Source organism: Periplaneta americana, chromosome 7, assembly GCF_040183065.1.
Source record: "Periplaneta americana isolate PAMFEO1 chromosome 7, P.americana_PAMFEO1_priV1, whole genome shotgun sequence".
Classification (NCBI taxonomy): Eukaryota; Metazoa; Arthropoda; class Insecta; order Blattodea; family Blattidae; genus Periplaneta; species Periplaneta americana.
This window is the reverse complement of record NC_091123.1, coordinates 75807515-75821844: the sequence shown is the minus strand read 5'-3', so window position 1 is coordinate 75821844 and position 14330 is coordinate 75807515. Positions and strand designations below refer to the sequence as shown.

The following is a 14330-nucleotide window of genomic DNA, read 5'->3' as shown; positions in this document are numbered from 1 at the left end:
AGCATTCGATAGAGTTAAGATGAATGATAGGCCTATGACAAGAATAATGAAAGAAAAAGGAGTAATGGTAAATAAAATGTTATAGAAATTATTAAGGATCCGAACAAATGTAACATTTTAAAAATTCCTTTTCCAACCGAAAAATTACATTTGTTCGGATCAAATTTCTGCACATTTGAAGGACAAAACTAAAATTCGTTCAATAACTCTCATCTTAATACATTGCTCTCTTAAATTGACTGAGTATATTGGGAATTAAGTCAATAGCTTTCCCAAAAACACGCTATAACATGTTTCATATAAACATTTTTTTTTCTCGGAAAGAAAGCAAAAACGAGCAAAATTTATTAAACTTTTTTGTTTCAAATATCTCAAAGAATAACCCCCTGAAATTAATGGCATTATTACTGCTCACTCTGTATATTTGCATGTTTCACTTTCAGGTACCAGCAACACAATAACCAGGTTGTTTATGAAGAGCAGTAGTTTCTACTCTCGATATTTATAACGGAACTGTTTACATTAGGCAGGATATAATTATTGATTCTAAACATGTCACTTCGTAAATCTGCACAAAGCTTCAGTGCTTCATTCCAAATCCCTGTAATTATCAAAGCTTTCGTAGGCTAATAATGTTTAGTGAAGGTGACTAAATTTTTATTCCATGATTAACAATTGGCTAATCTCCTAAGTTAAGCCCAAGACGCTACTTTAAATGTCGGGATGAGTCTCTAAAATAAGTGGGCCACGGACCTGCATACTCTCCACGTAAATTTCGACATTTTCCAAAATAAAACCTTCACAATTTGCAGTCTTGGTTTTCGTGTGACGCCTTGGGTAGTACTGGGCAAGTTACTCGATAATTTACAATTCATTTTATATATCAATATGCCTGGTAAATTATTAATAAGTATTTAATGAATTTCAATCTTAAGACATATCAACTTGCAAATGTTTATTTGCTATTTAATAACAATATATGCACATACAAATGTAAGTATTCGAATGCCGTCAAAATTCATTAAAACAATTATATCCCTCATATCAAAATTGAAAGTAAATTAATAGTTAATATTCTTTTAGTTATAGGACTTCTTCATTTATATACTTCAATAAACCTGAGGACACGTAATTGGATGTCATCACATTAGAGTAGCCATTTCAAAAGCCAATGACCTCTCTAAGTAAGTAATCTTATAATAATTATTACCGCTGCCTTAAATCACTTACATATATTTGGTATTATAGCTCATCTAATTATTACTAATTATTACGAATTATAATATTGATTTTTCTACTTAATTTTCAATGAATGATTAAAATTCATATCTAACTCATGATTTATCTATTACGAAATTTATCGTACATTCCACTACATTCATAATCAACGAGCATTTATTCAATATCTTAACTAATTACACCTAACAGTAATTCTTTAACATAAACAACATTAGTTCATTATTGAACGTTTTTAGTAAGTAATCTTATAATAATAATTATCTGCGTCTCTATATAATAACTTGTCTATATTTTTGCATTTATTATTATTTCTCAATCTCTATTTTCAGGTGAAACAATTACAAAACACAGGAACATCAACTACGCAAACTATCTTGTAACTTACGACAATTTTCAGCCATGATTACTCTAAATATTTATTATCTTCATTATAAATTTTAAATTTTAACATTGGCAAATTTTAATCACTGTATATTAATTGTAAAGTAGTCATCAACGTCGAACAACATCCATTTCAAATGCCAACGGCCTCTCTAAGTGAAATAATTACAAAACACACGAATATCAACTACGCAAACTATCTTGTAACTCACGACAACTTTCAGCCATGATTACTCTAAAATATTTTATTATCATCATTGTAAATTTTAAATTTAACATCATTGACAAATTTTAATCATTGTATATTAATTGTAACATGAGCTATATGTATAAAATAAAATATTCGTCCAGTCTAAGTTCAAAATCCAAAGATTATCTCAATATTCATCCTGTATTATGTCATATTTTACATAAAGCTCATGAATTTCATGTATCACATATATTGTTCTCTATTCCTTGTTATTTGCATAATTTACTATTATAGGTCCAGGTTATATGTTTTGTTATATCTGAAGATGCCCTAAACGGCGAAAACGTTCATATATTGTTATTAAATAGCAAATAAACATTTGCAAGTTGATATGTCTTAAGATTGAAATTCATTAAATACTTATTAATAAGTTACTCGATCGTAACGCGTCTAGTGCAAGGACTAGGTTTCCTTGTCTAGCGACGCCAATCGTTCTGCAAAGCCTTTAAAATATCTCCGACGTCCCTGTCCTTCTGCAGTTTGCAAATTTCCTAAGTTCCTTCAATGGAAGGGTGATAAAGGAGTGAGACAAATGGTCAACAGGTTTGGAGCTCTCAAGATTCTTCCTCTAAGTCCCTAATTCCCTTGCAAGTACGCGCGATCGCATACCTTTCAATTCTTTCCTCCCATCCTCCCATTTCTATCATCATCATCATCATCATCATCATCATCATCATCATCGTCATCATCATCATCATTTAATTCAAGACAGGACAACAGGTTGCAGTAAAATAATACGCACATTTCACGTAATTTAAAACATAATTTAAAAATACAGGCCGAAACTGAAGACATCCATGAAAGTGTCCTACAAGAACTAAAATAATAAGAGGCCTACTAGTTCTTCAAGTACGGCAGCACGAACTTATTATTTCTCGGATCTGGACGATCTCCGCCTTTGACTGGAGTGAAAGTTCTAACACATAAGACCTGAGCATCAAGGTTCTTCCTTTTCCCTGAACTTCACAAATTTTACTCCATTGAGGCCTATGAAGGTGCCATCCTTTGTGATCTAGTGGTTACCATGCTAGACTTGAATATGAGGTCCGCGGTCTTATATTCGACCAGTGTTATAAATTACATTCATTCTTGTGAGGATGATATTTGAAAAAGTGGCCGCAGGCCGAGAATAGCAAACCTATAAACAAAATAATTTTTTAGCATGTGTGTTTTACACTATATTTTAGATATCGGCTCAGTATTTATAAATAAATGAGATAATGTAATAATTTATATAGATAATACAAATTAAACCGTAAGTAGTGTCATAATTTTAGGGGGTTATTCTTTGAGATGTTTCAAACAAAAAAGTTGAATACAATTTTGCTCGTTTTTGCTTTCTTTTCGAAGCTAAATATTATTTTGTATGAATCATTTCATAGCGTGTTTTGAGAATACCACTGATTCAATTCCTAATACAGTATGCTCAGTCAATTTAAGAGAGCAGTGTGTTATGATAATAAATTATTGAAAAAAAAAATAGTTTTGTCCTTCAAATGTGCAGAAATTAAACCCGAACAAATGTAACACTTTAAAATTCCATTTCCATACGAAAAATCACATTTGCACATTTGAAGGACAAGAGTAAAATTCTTTCAGTCTACTACTATCATAATATACTGCTCTCTTAAATAATGATTGAGCATATTGGGAATTAAATCAATGGGTTTCCCAAAACACGCGATGAAATAATTATTTTATATAAAACAATTTTTATCTCGAAAAGGAATGAAAAAAGAGCAAAATTGTATTAAACGTTTTTGTTTGACATATCTCAAAGTAAAGAGTCGTTCAAAAAGCACGCCGGTTTTGAATCGCTTGGTTTTTTTTTTTGGTTTATTTTTCTTTGTCGGTTGTCGACATTGTTGTATTTCATTTCGATATCGATAAACATTCCGATTGTGCTTCAGTCTGAATTTCTCTCGTCACTGTGTATCTAGCCAAGGAGTAGGCCTAGTTTACTATTGCTCAACGTGCGGTTCGTGACAGTGTGACTGTTAGTCCAATGAAATCGGTTCTTCGCCGTTCCCAAGAATTAGGCACAGGATGTTCTTCAGTACGGCGAATATTCCGATATCATCTCCATTACCACCATGGTGCCACCAGTCAATCTGCCCGCGAAACAATTGAGTTGCTCCATGAGCGGTACCTGGGTCGTCTCATCTCGCGTAATGGTGACCACCAATGGCCACCAAGGTGATGTGATTTAATGCCATGCGATTTTTTTTCTATGGGGTAATCTTAAATAATTGGTGTATGTCAATAAAACCCGAAACATCCGGGAGTTAAAAGAGGAAATTCGACGAGTTGTCGGAGAAATCCAAATGAAAATTTATCAGGAGTCATAGCGACTTTCACGGACAGAGTTCTTGCATGCCAGCGCAGTAGAGGGGGTCATATCATTTTCCATACCTGAAATGGAAAAGTGAGTTGAACATGTTTATGTCTTAGTTTAAAGTATTTTGAAAAAGTAAAGTTCATAATTTGATATATCAAAACCGGCGCGCTTTTTGAACGACCCTTTATATCCCCCTGAAATTAATGACATTACTTACGGTTCACTCTGCATATTTTTCAGCATCATAGTATTTCCTTTATTCTTCGTATAACAAGAAATTAAGAAAAATTTCATATCCTTTCATACTTTTATAGGCGGAGACGTCCAGCAAGCGCGTCACATGGGAGGAGTCGCGATTTCTGAAATCACGAAGCCACGTATACATTTGTGGGGCATCCCACACACTTGTTAGCAAGAATGCAGTCTAATAAATATGTAAACAGGTGATAAAGCCCCACATCAGTCTCAGATTATCCATGTGTGTCCCCATTTCCGCTGTGCGGCAGGTGCTCATTGTAGTCGCAGCATAGGGGCGGCAGTCCACAGTCTGTGTGTGTAGTGTGCTGGAGTGACATCGAGTGTGCAGATCTGCCGGTGCCGGTGCTAGCCAGTGGAGAGAGGTATTGTTATTATACTTACTCTCAATAAGAACCTTAAACGACAGCTCGGTTCCTTTTAGTGGCGTAAGAAGTGAATTTGTTGAGCTAATATAAATTACATTGTCATATACTATACCTACAAATTCATTTTTTTTATAAACTAAATATATTCTTGCGTTGAACTTCCAGTAAAGGATATTTCTAGTGGTATTTACTTCCTTTTTTAAGAAACTACGTAAAGATTAATTAATTTTTTGGTCCTACAGAATACATCTGTTATGGTAACAATTAATATTAGAGGAGAAAAATCCGCTCCGGCGCCGGGGATCGAACCCGGGCCCTTGGTTCTACGTACCAAGCGCTCTAACCAACGACATACGTCGAAGTTCAATCCACAGAACCGGATCGAATCCCTCTCCTCCAGTGTTTCTCCCTTTGTGGCCTCATTGCAAGTTCGACATGTATGTTGACATTTATATTAAGTCAACTGCCATTATACAAGGAGCGCACAAAGGGGAAAGCACTGGAAGAGAGGGATACGATCCAGTGCTGTGGATTGAACTTCGGCGTAGCCCAATGGTTAGAGCGCTTGGTACGTACAACGAAGGATCCGGTTTCGATTCCCGGCGCCGGAGCGGATTTTCTTCTTCTAATATTAACTCCTTTTTTTAAGACATTTTGCTGATAAAACTCCTAAAATACATAAAAAATTAAGTATTTAGCCTATTAGTTTAAGAAGTGAATTTCTTCTTATTTCTGATAATTCTTAGGAAAGCGATGTGAAGATAATCATTAAATGTAAAGCTGGGTGCATTAACAGTACTAATGTAAAAAAATCGCTTTTGAGATAAATTAGACAGGAAATCTGAAATACTTAGAAAGAAAATATTTACTTTTGGTAATAATTAATTTTATGTTAAGAATTATACAGAGTGATTCACGAAGATTGCGCAATACTCTAGGATGTGTTTTCTGACATCATTCTGATGAAAAAACTTCCTATATACATGTGTCCGATTTTAAATAGTTCCGGTAAAATCACGTTTCTTTCTTCCATAACACGCATTCTTGTGAACTCTCTCTGGATGTCTGGAGCTGTATGTGTTACAGTACAGCTGATAGCAGCGACACAAAATCTAGTGACATCAGGGTCACAGAGATAACTCAACACTGGTTCAACGTACGTACTCTACTTAGCGTCCGAACAACGGAAGTTAGGGAATGCGGCGCGCGCAGTTCACACTCGGGCGGCTACGTGTATTGCTGTAGAAGGTGGGGTGTTTGAAAACCGGCTTTAATACAGATTTTTCAGGTGAGTAATAACGTAAATGTCTTTAATGAATTTGTAATACACCCAGTACCATTGTTGTAAATAATTTAAATGCTTAAACTTTCATAATACCTACCTATACACACCTGTGGAGTAACGGTTAACGCGTCTGGCCGCGAAGCCAGGTGGCCCGGGTTCGATTCCCGGTCGGGGCAAGTTACCTGGTTGAGGTTCTTCCGGAGTTTTCCCTCAACCCAATAAGAGCAAATGCTGGGTAACTTTCGGTGCTAGATATCGGACTCATTTCACCGGCATTATCACCTTCATCTCATTCAGACGCTAAATAACCTAAGATATTGATAAAGTGTCGTAAAATAACCTACTAAAATAAAAAAAAAATAAAAAAAATAATACATACGTTTATGTTTAACATTCAGGAGGGCGTAACTCACTCAATTTAAAAATATGACATATGTTTATATGAACTTTTTTCATCAGAATGATGCCAGAAATCACATCCTAGAATATTGCACAATCTTCATTAATCACTCTGTATATTAATAAAATTAAAGATTTTATAATGTATAATGTTTGAGAACAGCTATCTACGCAATAACAGCGTAAAGTTTCTAACACTCTTATTGCACCCAGCTCCTCAATACGTACGTGCTTTAAATAACGAAAGCAAATTCGATTTCCGACAAAGAAAAATAAATTTAGGACTGTCTACCTTGCATTGGAACCGACTATGACCGTACGTGGTAATTGAATATGCTGGGACGATGTCAACATCAGTCAAAGCCCACCGAAGTTAATTGTTGTCACCCTTCTGGTCGCGTCTGAAACTGAAGTGCTAGCGCGTTGGTGTTCCATCCAGACGTCCCGTGTCCGCTCTTAATGAGATTTATGGTGAATAAAGCGGACGTTACAGTGGGTTTTCTCGAGATACTCTCGTTTCTCTCTATCGTTCCACCAACACTTTCCATGTTCCTCTCATTTCATCTATCAGCTGCAATAGTTAAAAATGAGCTGAGATAAAGTAGTGTATGGTGTAGTACTGCTTTTCATTTTTAATATAGGAAGAGTTTGGGGCCCTGGGGCTTATCAGGTAATTGTTTTAGAATAGGACCTGGCTCTATCAGAGCTGAGGCAGGATGGCCCACCTGTAGCATCGCAGTACGAATGCCAGCCAGGCCTTCTGTTGGACTTGGAGAATTATCAGTAGAACTCGGATTTATATGCATTAAATGTTAACATTGTCAGTCGGCATAGTTTATAAACATAAATTCCATGCCCCGACTCCTTTTTAGTTTCCATTCTTGTCATTCACTATTCCCCTTTGGTACCGATAACTATCTTCATTCCATATAATCGACACTTACAAATCAGAGCGTGATTTACAAGATGTGCTGTATAGTCCTTGTGACTGAGTTCTGTATTACTTATTATTTATTACTAGAGACAGGATTTCCATGCAAATATATGTTTTTCATATAAGCTTGCTACAGTTCTGAAACTTCGTAAATATCTGTTTCATGGGTTTCTGATTCGAAATATGCATACTTTTTCCGTGCATATTTGCATGTTTTGGTCTTTTTAGTGGTAAATTCATGCATAATGCATGTTTTTTAGATTTGAAGTTTAATAATGCATATTTTGAGGTTTTTGTGTTGCATATTGCGTCCATTTTTATAGTTTCATTGCATATTTTATGTTAAATCGCATGATACTGCATTTTATAAATGTTGCCTCGTAGAGGTTGGTATTTCTGAGCTTACTATATTTGAGTATATGTACTGAAAAATATAAGTGAAATGCTAACGGTTTGCAGGGTTTGCACCCGAGGACTTTGAACCTTACCAGCTATTGTATTGTCACACTGGAATTCCACACTCCTGTTCTATACAAGTCTTACCCTGAGGCTATAATTATTATTAGAAGGATGCCTCTTCTGCTCCCTCCCATACTTTGTAGTTTGGCGACAATAGCACTAACTGCTTCCCCTAACATGCCTTTAATTTGGAAAGGTAGACAGGTAGAAGGTCTGCAGTAGGCTACATGTACAGGTGTTTTGTGAATTAGCTCCTGTATTTGTGTTCTGTGGTGATCTGTGAAGTGTTGTAATGCTCCCGATTAAATGTTCGAGAAGAGATCTTGTGGCACAGTGAATCAAGGGAAAAGAATATCTTAGAAATTTGGAAAGAATGTTAATAGTACATGGTGCCATTCGAAAATAAAATGTGAGTTTCAATCTTGATAGTGCATATTTTCAGTGCCTTCTTCTCTCATTGTGCATATTTTGCCATTTGATAGTGCATAGATGCATGCAAATTTTACGATTTGATCGTGCATGAAAATCCTGTCTCTAGGCTATTTATTAAATTTTGGAGTCTTAACCTGCACCACCTCCACTCAACTACACTCGGTGTCATTCTTAACTTTTAGTAAATATTAATCCGGACTCTTATCACACAGGCAATATCAGAGTGAGGGATCTGTCCGACTTTGGCTTTCTAAAATCCAAGCCCACCACTTTTCAAACAATTACTGGAAGTACAGATTAAACTTTTTTCAGAAAATTTCAAATCCAAATCGTACATTTACTATCTACTTATTCATTATTTTTTTTTTTTTTTAGAAATTTCGTCACAGATTCTCATACGTGTTATGCATACACCGGTGATGTTCATGGTTTAATTTGTTCAATTTTATTTCTATCTCGCTTGTTTTGAACAGCACGTCACTCAGCACGAGAATTTATTTTAGAAACATTCTGCCAGGTCGCCGTTGTCGCCATTCGCACTATCCAACCAAACAGTCCGAAGTTCTATTCCCTGCGTGGACGGTGGAAGAAATTTATCTTCCATTACGGGACTGGGTGTTTGTCCGTTGTCTTGTGATTGTCCTGCGGTGTCTCAGCGGTGGCTCTGCGTCAAGCCTATTCCATAACCAGGAGGCTTGCATTTGTGAGATGTCCAATGTGCGACGAAGCGAGTCTTCCTCCCGTACCTACAGTGGTGTGTAAGTCGGATAAAAGGGGAGGTTGAACAGAATAAGAAAGAAAATGTTAGTAATAGGCTATTTTATTGCTATAGTAACTTCAGTACTGTGAAGTGCAAGGAAGTAACTTCGGACCTTGACCTTGATTAAGTTGTGCCCACCCGAATGTCCCTCAAGTTAAAAATACCCGTGCCGCCACTGGTTCTGTGTTAATTCAAATGATGTACTTCCGCAGTGCGGAACACATGACTACTGTAGTTGAGATCCGCTATTTCCTGGTCTCTAGTAATCCTAGCGCAAATGATTACGTAAAGAGCAAAAGGATACAATTCTTGAAAGTTTATTATGATATAAGTTATATTAATTATTGTAGACATATTGTAAAGAAATTTCTATTACCCGTGAGGGGTTACCAGCTAGTCCATGGTTCGTTCTTGTTTTCGTATAAAATACCGTATTTTCACCCGGAATTCCTCCTCCAAGTATTTTCCCCTCTCCAAGATTTTAGGACATGTTTTTCTGAATTTTATTTTCTTCACGTAATTTCTCCCTCTTACTTACAATATATATATATATATATATATATATATATATATATATATATATATATATATATATTGGAAGACTTCTGAACACTTGTTCGTAGGAGGTGCTTAATGTGACTTCCATTTATGGCAATGCATTCCTCTGCCCTACAATACAGCAGACTATCAGACAATCATACCGTAGTTGACACCCTGGCATGGAATACTGATACGTCGCAAGGAATACTGATAACAAAAGTCTGGTTGCTTATATGACCGGGGTTCAGCAGAGATGTTGTTGTGAATTTTGGTAATCGACATGTGCGGACTGATGAAAATCCCCATGCAGTTGAAGAAACAAAGCATCAGCACCGATTCTCAATCAATGTATTGGCAAGCGTTCTTGGTGATAGATTAATAAGTTCATACTTGCTACCACAGAGATTAACTGGGGCTCATTATCAGGACTTTCTTATTAATGTATTGCCTATCTTGCTGGAGTATGTACGATGTCAGCAAAGACTGCAGATGTGGTTCATGCACGATGGCATAACAGCACATTTTCTCCGCAATGTGCGTGAACACCTAACGCTGACATTTCAGAACGCTGGATTGATCGGGGATGTCTCACACCTTGGCCTACTCGTTCTCCAAACCTAAATCCCCTAGACTTTTTGTTATAATAAATTTAAAATAGTGCGTGATTCCTTACGCCGAAGAGCAGAGGAATGCTTGCCATGAATGGACGTCGCATTAAGCACCTCCTATGAACAAGTGTTCAGATCTCAGAAAGTATGTGTTGTAGGACCTATGCTATTAGACATTATTGTTTTGTTTTGATGCATACTAGTACCTCTTAAAGTATTGGATACTTTTTTGACACATATATTTTTTCATTCTTAAGTTATAATTATGTAGTTTTTACTTCAAGCAAGTAAAGCGATAGGTTTGGAAGTAAATCTCGAAAAGACAAATTATATGATTATGTCTTGTGACCAGAACATTGTACGAAATGGAAACATAAAAACTGGAGATTTATCCTTCGAAGAGGTGGAAAAATTCAAATATCTTAAAAACAGTAACAAATATAAATGATACTCGGGAGGAAATTAAACGCAGAATAAATATGGGAAATGCATGTTATTATTCGATTGAGAAGCTTTTGTCATCTAGTCTGCTGTCAAAAAATCTGAAAGTTAGAATTTATAAAACAGTTATATTACCGGTTGTTCTGTATGGTTGTGAAACTTGGACTCTCACTTTGAGAGAGGAACAGAGATTACGGGTGTTTGTGAATAAGGTTCTCAGGAAAATATTTGGGGCTAAGAGGGATGAAATTACAGGAGAATGGAGAAAGTTACACAACGCAGAACTGCACGCATTGTATTCTTCGCCTGACATAATTAGGAACATTAAATGCAGATGTTTGAGATGGGCAGGGCATGTGGCACGTATGGGCGAATCCAGAAATGCATATAGAGTGTTAATTGGGAGACCGGAGGGAAAAAGACCTTTTGAGGAGGCCGAGACGTAAATGGCAGGATAATATTAAAACGGATTTGAGGGAGATGGGATATGATGATAGAGACTGGATTAATCTTGCACAGGACAAGGGTCGGTGGCGGGCTTATGTGAGGGCGACAATGAACCTGCGGGTTCCTTAAAAGCCATTTGTAAGTAAGTTATATAGTGTTAAAAGTTGCATAATCAAGATGTATGGAAAATATAATGAAACACAGAAAAATAATAAACGGCTGAATGTCTTTACAATTTTTGGGGTAGAGGAAAGTAATCTAGTGTTATTTACACGACCAATGGTAGAGGATTTGAATACAGGGGTTCGATGTTCGCGCCAGTATCGACTGAGTGGCAATGAAAATTAAATATTTAAAAAACATTCGATAATGTAAATGGCTTTATTTCTCTCATTCTGTAATGGTAAAATTTTATTCTCTTTATAGACAGAGAGAATAAAACATAAACAGTATTTATTTATGTATTACCTAGTTAAGTTCTACAGCGGTTTTGAACCAAGTGAACTTTTCTTTACAAAAAGGAATCACTACAGGAATGTAAATTATACCATTTCACTCACTTTCGAGTCGTAATCGCTCTTATTCTCTTTTTAAACAGAGACAGCAATAGGTCTACATTATGTTTCCTCTTGTTTTAATTAACTCTTCTTGATTAGTCCATTTAATAATGATTCTTGACTGCAAGGGAAGCAGCCCGTAAAAATGGAAATCCATGGAGAAAATAAATTATTTCTTTTCTAACGCCTTCTAGCACTAACATCTTTTATTGCTGCATATAACAGAAATATTACGTGGCATGTATTTATTCATATACACACACCAATGTTTTCATATATTTTTCTCTCGGTGTTTCGCTTATTAAACCACGGTTTTGAATTGCAACACCAGCAGTCCATGCAAAAAGGAATCACTGGTGAATGCAAATTATATTACTTCTCACATTTACGAGTTTGTTTCACATACAGACGCAGCAATATGTAACTGGCATTCATTTATGCTTCTATGTATCACTACGCTCATTTATATATTTTACACCGATTCTCTCGTCGTGCCGCCGCATACGCAACGGCTACAGAGCACAGATTTAAAATCTGTGCAGATGTCATGGTTTTATGTTTGAATCGCGCCTAGAGCATGGAGGTTTGTTGTCGGTGTAATATCTAAGTGGTAATGACCTCAAGTTATGAAAGTAGCGCCATAATATGTCCGTCTAGTATGTAGGTCAAGTGAAATACTAACAACACCGTAAGACAAGAATGCGACAATAAATTGATTTTCACATTTTAAGATTGCTTTTAAGTGTAAGATAAAGAATCCGTGAAAATGGGAATCAGTACAGAAATAATATTAGTTTATTTCTACTACTGTCTAGTATTAACTTCGTTTCTTTGAAATGAATTAAACAAAACGCATAAAAGGTGCATTTATTAACTAATGTATTTAATATTTTATTAAATCATTTATCTATTAGTTCATTTAATCTTAAAGATCGTACATACATTACAAGAGTGAATGTATACAGTGTGTAAATGAATGTGTTTTACGAACTGTAACAGATTACAGAGGAACCAAATGTAAACTTTTAATCATAAACATTTAGTCGGAAACGTCTCCATAGAGTTATTTAAACAGATATTTTTCTTTGTCTTCCATCGTTATTTTCCTTTTCCTTATTTATATTTACAAAAACCGTTCAAAATGATGTCCACCAAATTAATTCTGTCTGTCAGCTAAGCAGCATATTCTGTCAAAGATGCCCGATGTAATGTATCCTGAATCTCTTCACAGATTGATTACAATTCCATACGACCTGGGTTCACATAAACCAGAGTTTTCAGGTGGCGCCAAAGGAAAAAGTGGAGTAATAACAAGTGAACGAGGTGAGCAGGCGATTGGTCCTCCTCTACCAATCCATCGCTCTTAAAATTTCCCGGTTAGATGGCCGTTAACATCACCATCGAAATGAACTTCCATCATACTGGTACCACATTCTTCACTGTACTAGTAGAGGGAACGACTCTTGTAAAACCTTGCGAAAATATCAAATATTGTTAACCATGCATATGTGCTGGCAATAAGTAAGATCTTTCTAAACAATCGTGGATGATACCTGCCCAGGCGTTTACTGAAAACCTATTCTGTGATGAATAATGTGAAGGTTTTTATCTCCTCACACTTGGTTGTTCTGACTGTTGAATACTCCATCTTTGATGAAGGTAGCAAAATTCCTCCCTGGTTAAATAACAGTTATTCCAGCGATCTTTTCACTGTTTTATATTAAGTTTGTCATTAACAGTAACAATGTGTCCTAACCAACAACCTGTTTGGGTTTGAAGGAAATGTTTTACACTACAAATTCATGATTAAAAGGTATTTACGTTTGTCTGCCCTGTAATCCCCTGCAATTTGTTAAACGTATTCAATTACACCACATTACACCTTGCATTGAACAGAGCTGCGGTTTAGTTTTGAAGAGGTGATTCGATGTTACCACAAACCCATTCATACTTCAACCTCGCTAGCGTCAACATTAAGCCTATAATTATACTATTTGGAGATTTTGTCTTTGCCCGATTTTGTGACCTCGAAAGTTTCAATGATAGGTTGACAACTAGGGACCAAATTTGTAGGTTTTTAACTACTTTTTTCCTTGCTTCTAAACTCCTAATTTTTTCAATATTTTCCTAATCATGATCGTAGGAGTTGCATATGTGAATTCTTTTGAAAAAAAATCTAAATTGGACCTTAGTACCTAAAAAAAAACCTAAATCATTGTTGATAACCGTTATCCTATATTTACTGCGTTATATATTGATTTTTTTTTATTTTGAGAGAAATATCAATATGTTTCGAGAGAGAGAGAGAGAGAGAGAGAGAGAGAGAGAGAGAGAGAGAGAGAGAGAGAGGAAAGAACACTCTCGACATGGAGGAGACAACCTCATCCCTAAAACAAAATCTGTACGTAGCGATGAGAACATCTATGGCTCTCTTACTTTACTCAAGGCACATTTCGGTGACCTTCCAAAATATGAGCACTTGGAATCTTCGTCGCTACAACTGAAAGATGCAATATATTGGTGTCATTGACTCGCTTATACAGAAACAAGTACCAAGACCAGTGGGTGAACCCGGTTGGACATAAAAACCTAAAACGCCTATTTCACCTATTCCAAAAACCTAAAATAGTCTTTTTT

The 14330-nt window shown here is 35.9% G+C and overlaps 1 protein-coding gene across 1 annotated transcript in view; it reads left to right on the top strand.

Annotated features, from left to right (window-relative positions):
- Nucleotides 1–4716: 4716 nt before the first annotated feature.
- Nucleotides 4717–14330, top strand: part of LOC138703208 (carboxylesterase 5A) — a 246886-nt gene continuing 237272 nt past the window's right edge. Inside the window, exon 1 of the mRNA XM_069830913.1 lies at nucleotides 4717–4828. The gene's annotated coding sequence lies outside the window, so the exon portion shown is untranslated. The remainder of the gene's footprint in view (nucleotides 4829–14330) is intronic.